This window comes from Vicia villosa, unplaced genomic scaffold, assembly GCF_029867415.1.
Source record: "Vicia villosa cultivar HV-30 ecotype Madison, WI unplaced genomic scaffold, Vvil1.0 ctg.001696F_1_1, whole genome shotgun sequence".
Taxonomy (NCBI): Eukaryota; Viridiplantae; Streptophyta; class Magnoliopsida; order Fabales; family Fabaceae; genus Vicia; species Vicia villosa.
The window spans coordinates 486,636-492,665 of record NW_026705699.1 but is presented as its reverse complement, the minus strand read 5'-3'; the positions used below and the strand labels follow the sequence as shown (position 1 = coordinate 492,665).

The 6,030-nt window shown below is 33.9% G+C and overlaps 1 long non-coding RNA gene across 8 annotated transcripts; it reads right to left on the bottom strand.

Moving 5' to 3' along the window:
* Positions 1-1,129: 1,129 nt before the first annotated feature.
* On the bottom strand, positions 1,130-5,401 carry LOC131636312 (uncharacterized). Of its 8 annotated transcripts, none has more exons than XR_009294035.1 (4): positions 4,998-5,401; positions 3,824-4,895; positions 3,332-3,380; positions 1,130-2,827 (listed from the first exon to the last, which is right to left on the bottom strand). It is a non-coding gene; the product is annotated as an uncharacterized LOC131636312 (long non-coding RNA). The 8 variants fall into 8 exon arrangements; XR_009294030.1 differs by having other exon boundaries at positions 1,138-4,619; positions 4,711-4,752; positions 4,853-4,895; XR_009294032.1 differs by having other exon boundaries at positions 1,141-2,607; positions 2,719-2,827; positions 3,332-4,895.
* Positions 5,402-6,030: the final 629 nt, after the last annotated feature.

Genomic DNA, 6,030 nt, shown 5'->3' with positions numbered 1-6,030 from the left:
ATCGATTTGCACAACACAGTTTTCAAAAAAACAGCAAATAAAGAGAAGAAAACTTGTTTAAACATAAAACCAAACACCTTGTGATCTTGGATCAATTTGTGCACGAAAATGTATCAATTAAGCAAGCAAATCTCATCAATGTAGCACCAAAGGTGCATCAAGCATAAACAACAATGGATCACATCTTGAATTATGGATTGGATCTAGAATTTTACCAAATCTTCACAAACTTTGAATCTTCTTCAAGAACACACAACCACAAGCCTTGATCTATCACAATTGATGAAGAAAAGTAGTGTTTATGTTGAGGTTTAGCTCTAAATTAGTGAGGTTCAAGATGTGACTCACTAATTTGTGTGGAAGAAAAAGAGCTTTGAGTGATGGGTTTGGAAGAGGTGAGGAGAGAATTTGCAATAAGTTTCTTGGCTATCAAAGCTTGAAAAATGAAGAGGGGAGTGCCTCAATTTATAGCACTTAGGCTTGGGAAATTTTGTGGCTTGGAGTTAGGATTGGAAAATAGAATTAGGCTTGGAAAAGTGATTTGGAGCCAAAAATGAAATCCAATGGTCTTGATGCAATCACATGAGGGTACATGATTAGATGATGTAGGAAATCAAATGTAAGAACCAAGTCATGCTTCCCATGCTTGCAAATGATGTCAACACTTCAAAAAGCTGAAATTTGCCTTCATTTTTCCAAATTCGTGCTGGTGCAATCGATTTGCACATTATGCAAATCTATTTACATGGCTGAAAAAAGGCAAAATCTGGGGCAAAAACAGTTATGCAAATCGATTGCTGTCTTATGCAAATCGATTTGCACTGATGGCAGAAGCAAATCTGGTGCAGAAACAGTTGTGTAAATCGATTTACACCTTATGCAAATCGATTTGCACAGTGAAAATGTTGAAAAATGCTCCTTTGATGGGTATTTTGACTTGGTACCTACAAAACACAAACATACAAGAGCACAAGGCAATATTTTTGGTATTTTGGTTAGTAAAACAATATACACAAACTAAAACATGGGTGCTCGATGATTCCTTTGCAGATGAATTGAGCACAACATTGCAAGCAGAGATCTAGGTTTAAATTTCTTGATTGATGATTGGTATGCAAATGATGTGTGATCTTAGGGTCAAAAATTGGGGTATGACAGAACCAAATAGTGTAGGCATTTGCATAAAATTGCAAGTTTCAAACTTAGGCATGACCTATAATTTCACTCCATGAGCCCAACTTTGAACCATCATAACTCCTAGCTCAAAATGAATTTGGAGAAGTTTGAGCACATTTTGGAAAGCCCTTAACATGTACTTCAATTCATTAGTTTGGAGTTTCTTCAAAATCACTTGGGAAAATTGTGAAAATGGGCTCAAAGTTTGAAGAAAACTAGGGTTTTTTGCTAGATTCATGGAGGCAGCAACTTTGAAGCTCCATATCTCTGCAATGCTTGATTTCTAGCCAAAAAATCATATGTGACAAAGTTGTTCATTGGATCAAAATCTACAACTTTGATGTTGGAAGTTTTTTTCAATTTGTACCTGAAATTTTGAGTATTCCCTTCCAAAGTTTTGAAAAAAAGACCTTTAAACACTTAGAAAAATTTCTAAGTATGAAAAGTCAATCTTTGACTTTTTGATTCTTGATTGATTTTATTGATTTCTCTTGGTCAAATGAATTCAATAATCATATATTGATGATATTGATCCTTAAAAGTCATGTTTTGATCCAAAACCCTAAAAGTCAAAGGTGATCTTGTACAGTTGACTTTTTCTAGATGAAATGAAATCTTGGACTTTGGTAATGAATCAAGTCCTCCTCCTCAAATGAGTGATATGAATGGATTATATTAAGGTAATAGAAGTTCTTGAGTCATGTTTTGAGTTGTGGATACATGTCCTGATTAAAAGTCAATTGTCTTGGTGAATTAGGTCAAAAACCCTAATTGTCGACCAGATGAAATTGATGATTGTAGATCTTGAATTGAGGTACAATGCTCAATGGATATTGTTATATGGATCATTTTAAGATGATTGAATCCTTTGAGTGATGTCTTGGAGCTTTTTAGAGTTTCCCAAATGTGGTCCCTGATTTCAGTCCTTGATAAGCTCAAAACCCTAGTCTGGTGTCCTGAGTAAACCTGAGCCCTGATGACTAGTGTCTAATCACTCATAGGTGAATGAATGAATCATTTGAGTCATGTGATTGTATTAGAGGTCATTCTCATATTGATTGATCCTTTGTCTGAACTCCTTGTCCTTGAGCACCCTCGATTGGGTATCAGACAAACAAGTGACTGCTCTGAGTACCTGTCTTGAGTTTGATGAGATGTTTGGAGGTGTGACATCTCACGGGGGTCAAAAATTAGGGTATGACGGTGTTAATATTATGTAGTCTGAGAAACTACACATTATCTTTAAAGACATAAATGAACATATACACATCAAACTGAAATCGTTAAACATAATTTCTAAAAGATTAAACATTCAATATCATCTTGAAACCATGTTGAATCCATTTTCAACATAAATTAAGGAAGCAGTTATGCCACTGTGTTATCAAACTTTAGCCTCAACCACATCACATTGTGAATGCTACCAAGTGACTGATCCAGATAGTGAAGTTGAATCAATTTCAATTATTCAAATAGTATACTAACATATTGAAAATTAAATAATCACTTTTAAAGAAACAAATTAATAGTAATTAGTAATACTTGTTCAATATACTTCAAAACACTTTCATCTGTTAACTTATTGAATCACTCTTTGACGCTCCGGTTCTGAACTAATCGGGGTGCCATCCTTATTTCTAATATAAAACTCCTAAAATATAAACAATTTTAATATTAAATAAGGCACATAATGAAAGCTATAAAACAAAAAACAAGAATGAAACATATATTTTGAAACAACTTAATATAAATTAATACAAGAATGAAACAACTTAATGCATTTTGAAACTGTCAGCCATAAAGCCACTATCATCTCGTCATTCTAAGCATTCTACATAGTTTAGCTCAATCCAATGGGTAGTATGTGAAAGTATATCATCAACTTAATTATGGGAAGTTTCATAATCACCGTAGCAATTACGATGAAATTACAACACATAAGTTTTGTTTGCAACCAATATCAGTTACCATGAAATCATCATGTTTCACCCAACATGCTAAAATTATATAATACAAATTCAGGGAAGTCTTGTTTGCTAACCAATCACTTTATGCTAAATAAAATTGAAACCATTAAATTTCAGGAAAAAAAATACAAATCCATATAAAACTTGATTAATAACTAAAATACTAAATCATCATGTTTCAACCCAACCTGCTAAAATAAAGTTCCTTCCAACCTGCTAAAAGCCATCGAATACAACCTATCCAAAAATAATCCACTGACAGTGAGAAATTCAAAGCAATAAGAACGCCTAAAATAACTTAATAATTTATAAAGACAAGATCACAAACAGCATTTTAGATTTGTAAGAAAATAGTCAACAGTGTTAACGGCATTCTTTCTTTCAAACAGTTACCAAGCAAACAAAGTTATATTAAATATGGTAAGAAGCCAATAAATCAACAATATTAGCGTCAGAGAAGAATTAGATATTGCATTGCTTTTGAAGTACCGGAATTATTGAGTATTCAAGGTTATAGAAAATATGTAGGGTGGACGATATTCTTTAAAAATCCAATTGACACATGATGAGGCAAAGCCATGGGTGCTATATAACCGTAACAAAGAATAATCAAACTTGGTTGATAATCCAAGAAAACAATCAACACATTAAGGGATTCATTTCTATGTTCTAATATATACCATCAGCAAGTACGAAATATTGCTGCAAGAAAATAATCAACACATTAGGAAGTAGAATAATTGATGTCACAAACTTCCAATGTTTCCATCCAAATTCAGATCTGACCCTGTACAATTTTCAAAGTATGTCAAACAACACAAGAATATTCATATAAGAAGTTAGTAGTTATAGAAGTAGAAGTACACGACAAGACACAAACATTAATAAGAATATCTCCTACAAGACACAAACATTAATAGTGGCTTTATAGCTCACAAACATTAATAACTCATTTACAGTAATAATTACTCCTACTAGTTAAGGAATTTTCTTTGCTTATTAGGGTTGATTGTTAAGGAATCTAAATTAAGGAATTTTCTTTGCGTCTTACCTTGACTATAGTTGAATTGGAGCAAACCGCATTGTCAATGACAACCCTGTCTCAAACCTTTGACTATCAATTTTGGTGTAGAATTCACCTGAAGTTGTATCGTTAGTTGCATATAGTCAATAATAAACATACTAAAGATCAGGTTCTATTTTGGTTAAAGATTTATACTAACCTTTATATAAGAATATCTTTCATGATAAAAAACTGAAAAGATCACTTAATTTCAAACTCAATTATAAACCACATTACCAAATCAGTTCATAGATATTTTAATCAAAAGCTAACCCAAAACACACATAACAAACTAAAATTTGAACCACGTATACTAAAATTTGAGTTACTCACCTATATAGAATAGCCGATTAAAGTTTGACGAGCTAGTTGGAAATTCAAAGATTGTAGAAATTTACCTAGAAAACATCAGCCTGAAAAGACAAACACATCAAACAAAGCTAACAAATATGACTTAGATTGTAATGTAGTATAATTTATAAAAGTGAGAAAAGTTGACAGCACCTTGTGTTTATAACCAAAGTTATGCTGCTTTCTAACAGATGGCTGCAACATTACCCAAAGTTAGCAACATTTGCATTGTCCCCTGTGGCTTACAATGGAAATTATAGTGAGTGAACCTCTCATTTATCAGAATATAACTTACAGAATCGTGAGTCAAATAGGTATCGCAGTAGTCACAGTAGTACCTGCAAGGGAAATTGAACAAAAATGAATGAAATGATGTGAATCGGATGAAAAGTGAAATATGAAGGTTTGATCTTTTTGTTTGAGGGAGTGAGTTGCAGTACCGAGGCATTGGTGTTTCAGTGTTTCGTCGGCGAACTGAGTGGTGGCACCGTCTTAGAGGAAAAGAACATAATATTTCAAGGAGATATCCAAAAGGGTACGCAGATCTGACTCTGCTTTTTGAATAATGGAAAGAAATTCTTTACCTCTGTGACTCATATCCATCACGCTCATACCAGATCCACGCCAGTTGTAGAGCTCCGATTGGGCCTTATGGAGGACGTTTTCAAGGAGGGCGACGGGTCCGGCAGCGAATTTGAAGACGCGATCTGAGGATTGAGGTTGTGTTTGGGTTTGTGGCTCAGCTTGGTTCGTGGCGGCGCATTTGATGGAGATGGGTCGGTGTGTTGCAGAGAGAGATTGTTGAGGGATGGGTTTTTTGAGGATAAAATTAGGTTAAGAAGTACCAATGACACTTGTATCGTTTTCAATTCTTTTTATTTTTATAATTAAAAAAATTGGAAAAGAAAATAATTAACGAGGCAGAATCTAAAAAAAGAGGGAAGTTCTGGCGGGGTACTTTTTTGGGCTTAGGCCATAGTTTGAAGTGAAAATTATAATGCCGCGGTTTTTATTTGCAGCTTAAAATATCTACAGCTTGTTAACTGTGGCAAATGAAGAAAAGGCCACAGTTTTACAATCCAGATTCAATGTTTCAAAACATATGTCTACGATTTGAAAACCCTAGCCAAAGCTTATATGTGGCCACAGTTTTTGAGTTGTGGAAAAATTTTGCGTGACCGTAGGACAAAAATGTTGTAGTGGTTGTTGCTGTTGTTGTTGATCTTGTTGTTGTTGTTGCTGAGAAGACGAAACATTACATTGAGTATTTGATGAAGAAGCCATTGAAGAACACTTGAGATTTCTGGGTTTCTTAGATTTAGGGTTTTTATGAAGACAAAAGAGGAGACACAAATGCATAAACTGAATGATGATGAAGGAGTGAAAAGAGAGAAAATGAATATGATATGTGTTTATATAGACACGGACATGAAAAAGAATGCAATGAAATTCTGAATGCAAGCGGTTACAGAA